Source organism: Ovis canadensis, chromosome 21 (genome assembly GCF_042477335.2).
Source record: "Ovis canadensis isolate MfBH-ARS-UI-01 breed Bighorn chromosome 21, ARS-UI_OviCan_v2, whole genome shotgun sequence".
NCBI classification, from domain to species: Eukaryota; Metazoa; Chordata; class Mammalia; order Artiodactyla; family Bovidae; genus Ovis; species Ovis canadensis.
This window is the reverse complement of record NC_091265.1, coordinates 57,677,409-57,690,987: the sequence shown is the minus strand read 5'-3', so window position 1 is coordinate 57,690,987 and position 13,579 is coordinate 57,677,409. Positions and strand designations below refer to the sequence as shown.

The following is a 13,579-nucleotide window of genomic DNA, read 5'->3' as shown; positions in this document are numbered from 1 at the left end:
GTGAGCTCCAGCTCCAGGTGTCCACAGGGGCATCTGGCTTGATGATGCGTCCTTTATCGTTCCCCTTTCCCTTTCCCTTCCCTTCCCTTCCCTATGCCTCTTCCCCACTGACCTGCTGGGTGTCTTGGGATCACTTCCTGAATAAACCACTTGCACTCAAACCTTCGTCTTAGGATCAACATGCTTACTTAGGTGTGTGCATGCATGCTACATCCCAATCCCCAGAACCCGTGAATATGTTGCTGTAACTGTAACCAGGAAGGGTTAATTTTGAATTTACACTGGATCTGCTTATCTTGCCTTATCTTGCCACTTTTGTAGGCATACATAATGGCCTGCCTTTGATGCTTTAGAACTGTGATATTGGAGAAGACTCTTGAGAGTCCCTTGGACAGCAAGGAGATCAAACCAGTCAATCCTAAAGGAAATCAATCCTGAATATTCTTAGGAAGGATTGATGCTGAAGCTGAAGCTCCAATACTTTGGCCACCTGATGCAAAGAGCTGACTCATTAGAAAAGACCCTGATACTGGGAAAGATTGAAGGCAGGAGGAGAAGGGGACAAGAGAGGATGAAATGGTTGGATGGCATCACCGAATTGATGGACATGAGTTTGAGCAAGCTTCAGGAGATGGTGAAGGTCAGGGAAGCCTGGCGTTCTGCAGTCCAAGGGGTCACAAAGAGTCCAATGAGTCTGAGCAACTGAACAACAAGTAATGGCCTGCCTCAGGGAGATGACCACTTGTGAAGGACTGTGACGTTCTTGAACTCTGTCCCCCTCGTCTTCAGCTTACCTGAGCCCAGAAATTCACATTTGGGAAGGCCTGAATCACAGATAGATGTGACATCTCTGTTTGTTGATATGACAAGAGATATTCCATTCCACAGCCATGAAATGACTGTAAGGAAGTGAAACTAACACATCCCCCTACCTGAGGCTTGCCATTCTAGGAGAAATTTGCAGGAATTAAATGGTCTTTTTACTTTGTTTCCTCACCTCCCCCCATCTCTAATCCATAAAAGAATCTGACATCCAGGCCCTGACAAGGTGGTCATTTTGAAGCACTAGCCTGCCACCTTCTCTGTCAGCCGGCTCCCGAATAAAGTCCCTTCTGGGTCCAACACCTCGCCTCAGATTCACTGATTTATTGTGTGACCAGCAGAGCAAGTTTGGACTGGATAACATAATTGGAACTGGGCTTCAGCTACTTGACACTCAGAAGTTAATAAAGAGGCAAACCTGGTAGAAAGGAAAGTTTGCTTTACTTTGGATACAGGCAACCAGGGATGGGAAGCGGGCAGACTTCTGCCCAAAGGCCAACTCCCCTCCTACCCACAACCAGTGGACATCAGCTCTTACAGGCAGAGCGAGGGAGCTAAATGCAGAAACAGCACAGTCAGCTCTGCCAGTCACGTTGAAACTGGTTATCAGTGGTATGACCAGGGTCATCTTGATTGTTTCAAGTATACAGTTAATTTTCAGTTCTGGGGTCAGTTTGTTCTTCGAGGCCAGTTCTCAGAATTTGAGGCAGTTCATGTCATGGCTACAATCTGGTCATGATTAACTTCTTCCACCTGACGGACGTTTCAGTATCTACAAGACAGCTCACAGGATATGGCTCAGAATATTATCTATAGCCCTTGAGAAGGAACTAAAGATCCTTGATTAAACTATTTTTAGTTTTGGATGATTTTCCTGTGTTTCTTCATTTTCTCACTTCTCTGCTTAAGTTTATTCTTTGGCTAAAGTTTTTCCACAGACGAAAGGCAGGCAGAGTACATGAAGGGGTTGGGAGGGAGGGCCACAGGGTCCTGCTCCGTTTCATAGCAAAAGAGAATTTTGCCAGTCTGCAGATGGGGAGATTATCCCTGATGAACTGTGTGGGCTCAATGTAATCATGAGGGTCCTTATAAGAAGGTGGCATTTGAGTCAGAGATGTTGTCATGGAAACAGGGGTCAGAGCAATGCAAGTGTTGGAGAGGGGCCACAAGCCAGGGAATGTGGCAGCTTGGAGAAGATGGAAGAGGCAAGGAAACAGATTCTCCTCTAGACCTCCAAAAAGCATGCAGCTCTGCTGACAGCTTGATTTAAGCCCAGTGAGACCAACTGTGGACTTCTGACCTCCAGATAATAAATTTGTGTTGCTCTAAGCCTCTAAGTTTGAGCAGTTTGTTGCAGCACAATAGGAAACACACAGTAATCAATCAGCCACTCTTGCCCTTATAACCCAAGCATCATGAGGGAATCCTTCCCAACATGCACTAATCGATAGGAACCGGTACCCAAGGTATTACCCAGGTGTCACCCCTGTGCCATGTACATCTGCTCTCTGGACCCAGAACCTTTGGACACATCAGAAGAACCCTCTCCTTTGGGAGGGTCCAACCCTCACTTGCCTGTGTCCCTAGGGTCCACCACATCACCCAGTCAGGGGCCCCACTTCCCTGACTCTCTGTGCGCAAGGGGCTTCCTGGAAAAATGACAGAAATAGAATCAGTTATGATGGAGGGGGAGTGGGGAAGAGGATGAGCTGCCTGGGAAGCTCCTGGACTCGTGGTGCAGCCATCGGGTGTGAGATGCTGCCACGTTTGTCTCAGGGACACTCTAACACAGCCTAAGAGACAAGCCACTAGACAGTCTACATCTTTACTAGCAAGTAATGTGGGGACTTCCCTGGAGGTCCAATGTCTGAGACTCTGCACTCCCAGCGCAAGGGGCTTGGGTTCGATCCTTGGTCAGGGAACTAGATTTCACATGCTGCAGCTAAACATCTTGCATGCCACAACTAAGTCCCAGCACAGTTAAATAAATTTAAAAATAATAATAATAATAAATATTTTTTAAAGACTCAAAGCCTTTTTTTCATTTTTTTTTAATTGGAGGCTAATTACTTTACAATATTGTAGTGGGTTTTGCCACCCATTGACATGAATCAGCCATGGGTGTACATGTGTTCCCCGTCCTGAATCCCGCTCCCACCTCCCTCCCATCCCATGGGAAACAAACACCCTGATGCCTTCTCTACCCCTGACCCATACCCAGGTGGGGACTGGGGATGAAGAAGGGCTCAGGGATGCCTGCTGCATTATAACTCGTCGGTGTTGGGGAACTGTTAGACGATAACTTCTATTTTCCCCCGACCAAGCCCCCGGTTGCCTTTCATCCTTTTCTCCCAAAGGCTGACGCTGTGCGAACGGAGGGCGGCGGTCAGACCGGCTTTCCTGAGCGGGCAGAAGCAGCATTCCCGCCTCGGTTCCGTCTCTCGGCCACATGGCGTCGCTGTGGAGCCAGCCCGGGGCGCTTCCGAATGCGGGCGGGGCTGCGGGCTCGGAGCTCAGGCTGGAGCAAAGCGCCCTCCCCAGCAAGCGCCCCAACGTAGGCTGCAAGGTTGCCGTTCTCCCCGCTGAGTCTCTGCGATTCCACAAGCAGGTGCTCTCCGGGGCCCCAAGGCCGGCCGAGGGTCAGCTGCGGTCGCTGTGAATCCTCAGATTCCGCCCCCTTTCCTTGGGCGAGGTGCCCCCATCCCCTCCAAGAGAGGTGCCTGCCTCCAGGATGACTGACCCCAGGAGGCCGCAGTGGTCCAGGGGGCCCAGGTTGACTGGGAGACTTCCTGCCACCTCTGTCTGGAAAAGATGCACACGCATTGACCAAAAACTGGAGGGCGCCCAGACATCTGCTGGGGAAGTACAAACTTAGAGACAAGATCTGCCAACCCAGAAAAACCCCTCCGAAAAAGTAGGAGGGAAAAACGTTTTGTATGGAATGAACATTGGACCAGAACCTGCTACACATCACAGGCGATTCACTAAGAGGTTACAAAGAACTCTCACCCTTTCATACTGGTTCAGATCAGTCGCTCCGTCGTGTCCGAATCTTTGCGACCCCATGAAAGGCAGCACGCCAGGCTTCCTGTCCATCACCAACTCCCAGAGCTTGCTCAAACTCATGTCCATCGAGTTGGTGATGCCATCCAACCATCCTTTCACATAGCCAGGCAGATAAACCACCATCACACACATCTTCTCAAGATCAACCACAGCTAACCCTCCAGCAGGAGGTCTGGAGAGTACCATTGTCATTCTGCTGCATTCGCCTGGCAAATACAGTGGCCACCTGTGTTTGCTATTAATAATTGCATTTATGCAGAGGAAAACTGCTTGCTCCTGTCTTGAGGACAGGAGGTAGGCTTGCAACCTGGAGCCAGGCACTAGGTCAAGTTAGACTCTGCTCTCCCACAGAAAGTGGAAGGTGGCTGTGCTGAGTTCCTGGACAACTCCATTTCCAAAAGAGGGCATCCCTGGTGGCTCAGCCGCTAAAGAAACTGCCTGCAATGCAGGAGACCCTGGTTTGATTCCTGTGTTGGGAAGATCCCCTGGAGAAGGGGTGGGCTACCCACTCCAGTATTCTTTGGCTTCCCTGATGGCTCAGATGGTAGAGACTCTGAAAGGAGACTTGGGTTGCATCCCTGGGTCAGGAAGATCCCCTAGAGAAGGAAATGGCAACCCACTCCAGGCTCCTTGCCTTGCCTGGGGAACTCCATGGACAGAGGAGCCTGGCCATGGGCTACAGTCCATGAGGTCTCAAAGAGTAAAGACTAACACTTTCACTTTCCACTTCCCTGAAGAAACATTCCTGGGATGGTAAACTGGCAAGGGGCTTATTTAGCTTTTGAAAAGATTTACATACATTTCAAAGAGGCAGAGCTTACAATTATAAGGTTTCTAAACTGAATGTTCTAAGAAAAGGGAGGGGAAGTCTTTTCCCTTTTTTCCCTTCAGGGAGAATTAAGCTCTTTCTTATTTTTAATTTGTGTTTGCCCTTACACAGTCTCAGCAAACATTCGCTACCCCTCAAACCACTTCCTCTGCCCAGCCCTGCCTCAGACCCCGCAAACCAGCCAACATGGACACACCGGCAGGACATATGCACACACGGGCACACGTCTGCACAAGCACCAGGCACACACACAGGCACGCACACATTACACGTGTGCACAGACGTGCATGCACACGTGCTCTCACCCACTCTCTGCTTAGCCTTTGCTTTCTGGACCATCTTCCTTTCCAGGTTAACCCTCCAGGTTGAGCTGACTCAACTCAGCAAAAATTAAGACCAGGTCTGGCCGGTTCTGATGGGGTGGGAGGAGCAGGGGGTGAGGCTGAGTCCAAGCAGGACCAGGGACCTGAGCCGATCTGGCTTCTTTGCCATGAACTTTAATTTTTTTTTTTTTTTTTTTTTTTTTTTTTTTACTGAAGTATAGTTCTTCCTTGGTGGCTCAGATGGCAAAGAATCTGCCTGCAATGCGGGAGACCTGGGTTCAATCCCTGGGTTGGGAAGATCCCCTGGAGAAGGAAATGGCAACCCACTCCAGTATTCTTGCTTGGAGAATTCCATGGACAGAAGAGCCTGGTGGTCTATAGTCCCTGGGGTGGCAAGAAGTTGGACACAACTGACCAACTAAAACTTTCACGTTCATAGCTGATTTGCAAGGTTGTGCCAATTTCTGGTCTATGGCAATCTGACTCAGTTATACATGCATTTATGTTGTTTTTCATGTTCTTTTCCATCATGGTCTGTCACAGGATGTTGAATATAGTTCCCTGTGTCACACGTTAAGACCGTGTTGTTTATCCATTCTAAATGTAATAGCTTGCATCAACCAGCCCCAAACTCCCAGCCCATGCCTTTCCCATGACCACAACAAGTCTGTTCTCTATCTTTGCCATGATTTTTTTTTTTTTTTTTTTTTTTTTTTTGCCACACAGCACATGGTATCTTAGTTCTCTGACCAAGGATCAAACCCGAGGCCCCTGTATTGGAAGGGCGAGTCTTGCTTAACCCTCTAGACCACCAAGGAAGTCTCTGCCATGAACTGCTTTGTGAATCCGGTCCCCTGCCCTGCTGAACCCTGGTCACTGTTGGCTTGTTGTTTAACTTGGCAAAAACAGTTTCTTTTTAAACCAATTTTTGGTAGGAATTTTCAAACTCACAGAAAAGCCAGAAGAATAGAGCAATAAACCCATACACTCACCACTTGGATTCAAAAATTGCTGACATTATGTTTTGTGTTATATGACATGGTTTGACTGAACCCTTTGAAAGCAAGCCTCAGACATCACGACACGTCACTCCAAGATCATTCAATGTACATCTCCTAAAACTCTGACTTTTTAAAGCCTGAAATTGAAATGGATCTGTTACCTGAAAGAAACTGGTAAAGCTCTATTTAGTTGAAATGCTTTCAAGGAGAGAGAAGAGAGGTGCAACAGAGCTGGCGCTAGGATGGTGGTGGGAGAAAAATTAAGCTGGTTCCCGCTTGTATTGTACCGAGTTACATGAAAAAACCAGTTACTTGAAGAAGATAAGACCATTTCAGACAGTGGCAGGTGCTATAAAGAGAAAAATAAAACAGGATAGAGGTGATGAGGGTAAGACCAGGAGGCAAGGCAACATCAGGGTGGTAAGAAGTCAGGCTCTCAGGAAGAAAAAGTGACTTTTGAGCTGAGACCCTAAGTAGCAACACCAGACAGCCGGGAAAATGGAGTTCAAGGCAGAGTCAAGAGCAAGGCCAAGGGCCTGGGAGCGCAAAGAGCAGGGGGTGACAGTGTGGGGAGAAGAAGGTATGGAAAGTACCGAGAGACAAGAAGTCAAGGCCCAGGTCTCTCAGCCAAGGGGAGCAATTTGGAGAGAATTGTAAGCAGGAGAATGACTTGATTGGACTTACAGTTTTAGATACTCTGGCTGTTCAGGTGAAAAATACTTGAGGGGAGAGCTAAGGGTGAAGCCCAGAAGCCGTCGAGGAGGCTGTTTGCAATCCTCCAACCAAGGGAGAATGGTGGCTTGGACCAGGTGGTACCCAGAGGCAGGTGTTATTGCCCCCATTCTAAAATGGGGAAACTGAGGCTCAGAGAAGTTCAAGTGACTTGACCAGGGTCAAGCTTTCTTTAAGTGGCAGGTCCGGAATTTTTTTGTGGGGGGGGCAGGGGAAGAGGAGGGGATGGAGGGTACTTTTTTAACTGTGGTAAAATATACAAAACATAAAACTTACCATTTTAACCATTTTTAAATGTGCAATTCAGTGGCATTAAGTATGTTCACAATGTTATAAGACCATCACTATTCATTTTATGAACGTTTTATCTCAAACAGAAGCTCTGTGTCCATTCAACAATAGCTCCCCTGTCCCCCTACCCCTGGTAGCCCATAATAGAGGTCTTCTTCCTGTCTCTACGAATTTTCTCCTCTAAGTACTTCCTATAAGTGGAAACTTTTGTGTTCTTTTGTGTCTGGCTTATTTCACTTGTTGTCATTGTTGTTCAGTTCCTAAGTTGTGTCCAACTCTTTGTAACCCCATGGACTGCAGCACGCCACGCTCCTCTGTCCTCCACTATCTCTTGGAGTTTGCTCAAATTCGTGTCCTTTGAGTCAGTGATGCTATCTAACCATCCCATCTTCTGCCACCCCCTTCTCATTTTACCTTCAACCTTTCCCAGCATCTGAGTTTTTTCCAGTGAGTCTGCTCTTCACATCAGGTGGCCAAAGTTTTTGAGCTTCACCTTCAGCACCAGTCCTTCCAATGAATATTCAGGACTTATTTCCTTTAGGATTGACTGGTTGGATCTCCTTGCAGTCCAAGGGACTCTCAAGAGTCTTCTCCAGCACCACAATTCTAAAGCATCAGTTCTTTGGTGCCCAGCCTTCTTTATGGTCCAGCTCTCACATCCATACATGACTACTGGAAAAACCGTAGCTTTGACTATACAGACCTTTGTCTCCAAAGAGATGTCTCTGCTTCTTAATACGCTGTCTAGGTTTGTCATAGCTTTCCTTCCAAGGAGCAAGCATCTTTTAATTTCATGGCTGCAGTCACCATCTTCAGTGATTTTGGAGCCCAAGAAAATAAAATCGGTCACTGCTTCTACTTTTTCTCCTTCTATTTGCCATGAAGTGATGGGACTGGATGCCATGATCTTAGTTTTTGAATGCTGAGTTTCAAGCCACCTTTTGTACTTTCCTCTCACTTAGTGCAACTTTTTTCTTTTTGACCATACCACTGGGCTCGTAGGACCTTAGTTCCCCCATCAAGAATGGAACTTGCACCTTCGGCAGAGAAAGCAGGAGTCCTAACCACATGACCACCAGGAAATAGTCCCAGTACAATGTTTTCAAAGTTCACTTTGTAACATGTATCAGAATTTCCTCCTTTTTAAGGTTGAGTGGTATTCTATCTGGTGTGTACATCACACTGTGTTTAACCATTCATCTGTGGGTGGAGGGCCAGGATTTCTATCAAGGTGTCTGATTCCAACTCCATTGGGGTTGGCGCTTAGTTCAGCGCAATGCCACCAGCGGACACCAGAGGGCGCACACAGAGCCTCCCAGGCGGGGGCGCTGCGCGGGCACTTGGCTGTTGCGGGGGAAAAGCAGGTTGGATGGAGCTCCGCTTCTTGCAGGCACATCCCACACCCAGAAGAATGCGGAGGAGAGGGAAACTGGCTGCGGGGAAAGCGATTCAACTATAGGACCGGCCTCAGATGGAGGACAGAGAGGAGGTCGGGGTGGGAGGTGTCGCCCCTGCCATCCTTCATCCAACCTGCAAAAGGAGACAGACGCCGGCCACGTGCAGCTTCCCAGCCAGCCGCCCTCCAGCAGGAACCACCGACAGAGGAGCCCAGTGAGGCAGGCGGGGCTCTGAGTCCGGAGAGGCTCGGGCTCTCAGTCCTGCTCTTCTCTAGGGGCCCAGTGGGCACCAGCCTGTGGCTTGCACGGTGTACAGATGAGAAAACTGAACCTGATTCACTGCTTGTCCAGAGCCAGCGGAGGTGGAGAGGTCTGAACCCCTGCTGCCAGGTGGGCCTTCTCTCTCCAGGCTCAATGCCCTGGCCCTTCAACTACCTCTCAGTGTGGTTTGAGGCCTCATTCCCATTTGATCTTGTTGAGGTTGGCTGACCACCATGGCCTCCCTCTTTCTGAGCATTAGGCCTCTAATAATACCACCCAAGTTTCCCTGGGCTGATCTAGGCAGCCAGCTCATGTTAAATTTCCATCAGCTTAAACCCCTCAACTTTTCTCCCATGTGCTGTTGGTTGCTAAGCCTTTTCTCCTCCACTCCCCCACCCCACCCCCCACCCTTCACTGCGTCCATGTGCAGCTGGGTCTTTGGATCTGAGTCCAAGAACTGACATTTATCCCCCGTCAGATTTCATCTTGCTCATTCATCTGACAAACATTTGTTCGGTGCCCACGCCATCCCAGGCACTGAGGATACAGCACAGAAAGACAGATCCCCTGTCCTTGAGGAGCTCACACTATCATTAATCACAGCAGCTGCCACCAGCTATCAGGGGCCTGCTGCGTGCCAGGCCCTGGGCTAGGGGGTGCACGTAGCTGGTCTCACTGACCCTCACAGCAATGCAGGTGGCACTGTCCCATTTTGCAGATGGGGAAACCGAGTTCAAAAAGGTTTTTGTGACTTGTCTGAAGTGGCATACCTGGAAAGCGGCAGGCTCGGCATTCAGTCCTCCAGTCATTTTCGATTCTGGTTCTGTCCTCCTTTATAGATACCCTCTCTCCCAGCTTTAGGTTCTCTGCAAACCTGATAAACCTCTCTAAGTTTCATCCACAACAGTGATGAAACTAGATGAGGTCAGAGCCTTGGGGTGAGCCACCAATGTCCCTCTACTCCAGAGGGACAGCCATCCATGATTCTGCACCCTGTGGGCTCAGCAGATATAAATGAACTCAGTTGGAAGCCCCCTGACCCTTCTCCTCCCTCCACCCCCAGCCCTGGGTTCACTCCTCTGTCCAAGCAGCTGTGTACCTGGCTGTTGGCGTCTTTGCCATCAAACCAATCCTCGATGCCAAATCTCCTACAAGCAGGAGCCCCGCTGTGTCTAGTCCTTGTCTGCATCCTGGTAAAGCTCTGTTTGCCCATGTCCATCCCCAAGAGGGAGACCTGAAGCCCAAGACCAGGAGAGGGGAGTTGAGCTGGGGTTTCTCAGGCTCTGAGCACCCCCTCTTGCCTCTGTGGTTTCTCTTCTCCCACACCGTCTGCTCCAGGAGGCTCAGACCATCTTTTTTTTTTTTTGCTCAGCTCTTCTGCCAAATTGAGGGAGACCAACTGCAAAGCAGGCCTGTGTGAGGTTTGTGGGCAGGAAAGAAGGCTGGCAGAATAAAGTACTGCTCCATGGGGGAGGGGAGGTTTAAGATGGGCTCCAAGCTCCCAGCAGGACCAGGGGGCACCACGCCCTGTGACAAGGTTTGTTTGGGCTTCCCACATCACAGCACTGCAGGCACCCACCCTCCTCAGTAGCCCTGATGGTAGGAAACATCATTGTGCCCATTTTGTAGATGAGGAGACTGAGGCCCAGCAAGAGGGATCCAGGCCTGCACATGACCTCTGCTAAGACTGCCCGAAAAGAGATCGGGGACTCATGGACAGAATGCATCTTCTGAACCAGAACTCAGCAAGCTCCTACAGTAAGCCCAGTCAGCAGAAAATATGTCTGAGTCAGGCTCTGCCCTCCTGGCCTCACGTTCGGGGTCAGGAGAGATAAATAATAAGCCAGCCCATGACTCAGCCAGTGATAAATGCTACAAAGAGCATAAAGCCAGGCAGAGCAGGTGTCAGTAGAGTTAAGGATGCTACTTCCGGCAACATGGTCCTGGAAGGCCTCTTGAGGAGGTGACATTTGAGGAACTAAGGAGGAGCTAGCCTTGGGGACAGTGAGTATAAACTTGCTGAAAGAGGGCCTTTCCTGGCAGTCCAGTGGTTAGGACTCTTGCGTTTCCCCTGCTGGAGCCACAGATTATAACCCCTGGTCAGGAAAAATGTTCCTGCATGGTGCAGCCAAAAACAAACGATGCTGAAGGAGAATGAGTGCAGTATGGCACCCAACCCAGCCACAGTGGCTGATTACAAAGAGGGAACCACGTGGCTCTGATGTGAGGCTCGGCTGGCAAGCCAGTGGGCTGTTGTCCTCAGGGTGCCTGAACCCTGGCATGGGCTCCATGGATGCCTCCACTCTCCCTCCAGAGGTCTGTGAGCCCTGCCCCTGGAATGTGGATCTGTGATGCTCTGTGTCATCTTCATTTCCTCTCATCTTCAACACCTTTGTGCACAGGGCCCAGCCCAAAGCTGGCTCTAGGTAAACGTTTGTCAAATGAACAAACTCCAGAAGGCCCTGCTCACCCAATCCCGAGGGCCAGCAAGGAGGAGGTGCGAGGACCAACCCAAGGAAATCCTACCTTCTTCTCCAAGGCATCACTTATGGGGTTTGTGGCTGCTATGGGTGGTAGAAGCAGAAAAGACAAAGGGATTCCAGAAGGTGGGAGGAGGGGTCGCCTACACAATTGGAAATTTTCGCACAGAAGTCCAGATTTCAAGCTATTTTTAAAATATCTGAGGATCTGGCAACCCCGAGCCTGCATATCCCCATGGCAACGCCAGCTGGTGCTGAGCGGCCCTGGTGACTGGACATGCGCTCTGCACTTCGCCGAGGACCGGAGCTCAGGGCTGCCGACATCTAGCCCACCCCACTCGTTCACATCACTGCCCTCGTGGGCATCTGAGTCGGCCAAACCTGGTTTAAGAGATTTGATGAGCAGAAAATCGTTCAAGGACATGGGGACCGTAGCATCTGTCTCGTCAGCCTGCAGTTACAGCGAGTCAGACCGAGGTCCCCTCCCTCAAAGTCTTACGGCTGATGTCGGGTCTGTGGGGCTTCTCATATCCACACAAATCGGTTCGCTGTGCTGGGTTCTGGGTTCAAGTGGCGGGAAGGTTCCAAAACTCCGCAGTTCGGTCAAGGCGAGAGAAGCAGTTTATGAGGTCCACCAGCAGGGGGCGACTCTCCTTGCTGTGCCTTTAGCGCTGCGGGGTCGAGGGCAGAGAGGGCGAGGGAGTCACTTCGGATCTCGCCTGGGCCACCGGAACTCCAGCTGCTGGAAAACAACCCCTCAGTCCTCCTGGGTCCCGGAATGATCCTGTGTCCTCGCCCTTTCTCACTTGGGTGACAGCTGAGGCCCAGCCTGCCTGGCATCGTGGGCTCAGCAGTGACTGGCCGGGCCCGGTTAGACTCCAGGTGCCCAAGGACAGCCTCAAAAGGTCCACCCGGCTGAAACCCTTCCAGCCTGTGACCAACGGCCAAAGGGCACGCCTCTGTCCTCCCTTCTCCCAGCAACCTTCTCTTCCTCCTGGGATTCCTCGGCCTTGCTGATCCATCAGGGGTGACCCTCAAATTAAGTACTATGTGCTTGGTACTATGTTCAGGGTCTTATATACATTATTTAAAATCCCAACAGTCTTCCTCCAATTAAAAACAAACCCAACAATCGTGTAAGGTAGGTCGTCGAGCCATCATTGTTGTTCAGGCACTAAGTCACATCCAACTCTTTGTGACCCCATGAACTGCAGCATGGCAGGCCTCCTGTCCCTCACTATCTCCCAGAGTTTGCCCAAGTTCATGTCCATGGAATCAGTGATGCTATCCAACCATCTCATCTCATAATGTAGGTATTAATCCCCATTTTACAGGTGGGGAAACTGAGGCTTAAACAGGAACTATCACTGGCCCAAGGCCAACCAACTAGCAAGTGGTAGAGTCAAGACTCAGATTCAGGCCTTTGGGACTCCTCTTCCCTGGAATGCTTTCTTCCTGTGAAGGAAATTTTAGAATCAGGCAGGGGGAGTGGTTGGTTAAGCTTTGAGGGCAAAGGATGAGCCCTTGCCCAGGCCCAGCCTGAAACCACTCCATTCAGGCCACTGTTCTGTTGGAGCCACCCAAGGACAGGGGCAGAACCTGGAGTCCCAAACAGGGATGAAGGCTCAGGGCTCCAGCATGGCCACCATGAAGGAACAGCTCCTGGCCCTTGGGGATTTACTGAACCCCCCCCCCCAATCTCCTACCTGGGGCCGTAGACGGAGCCACGGGACCGGGCCCCACACAGGCTGTAGCTTCTGCCTTGAACCCATGAGAAGGTGGTGAACAGGCAGCAGCCAGGCACAGAGACACCAGGAAGGCTCGAGTGACCAGCCCAGCTTCGATGGAACCTTGATAGGGCGCGAGAGACCCAGATTCTGTACAAGGTGAGCTTGGGCACCGCTGAGCACGACTCAGTCAGCAAGCCCCAGCCTCGGGAGCTCCCTCTCCCACCTACAGAAAGAGAAGGGATATCCAGGGATCACAAGCACCCCGGGGACTATCACGGCGATGTGACCACCACCCCCATCCTGGGTAGGAAGAGAGTGTCCATCCACGCTGCTTCATCCCGTCTACCTCCCATTTTCCCACCATGCCCTGAATTCACACCGCTGCATCTGTAGCCCCCTCTCCAGTTCTGCCTGTGTAAACGCCACCTTCTATGGGCAACACACCCCCATCCGATCCCTCGGTCATCTTCTCCCTCTCCTAAGACCACGGGAACTCTGTAGACCTCTCCTGTGGCACTGAGGTCAGCCTCCTTTGTGCTGTGGTTGTTTCTGGGATGCTGTCTTCTCTGACAAGCCGGCGGGAAGTTTCATCAGGCACAGTAGCTCCGAGTACAGGACCTCATACACACAAAGCATGAGACACATTG

The 13,579-nt window shown here is 50.5% G+C and overlaps 1 long non-coding RNA gene across 1 annotated transcript in view; it reads right to left on the bottom strand.

Annotated features, from left to right (window-relative positions):
• Nucleotides 1–7,106: 7,106 nt before the first annotated feature.
• Nucleotides 7,107–13,579, bottom strand: part of LOC138426963 (uncharacterized) — a 9,786-nt gene continuing 3,313 nt past the window's right edge. The window contains exons 2-6 of the long non-coding RNA XR_011251849.1: nt 12,909–13,155; nt 11,584–11,873; nt 9,822–9,956; nt 9,493–9,596; nt 7,107–8,594 (exon numbers count right to left, since the gene is read on the bottom strand). This is a non-coding gene — a long non-coding RNA (uncharacterized lncRNA). The remainder of the gene's footprint in view (nt 8,595–9,492; nt 9,597–9,821; nt 9,957–11,583; nt 11,874–12,908; nt 13,156–13,579) is intronic.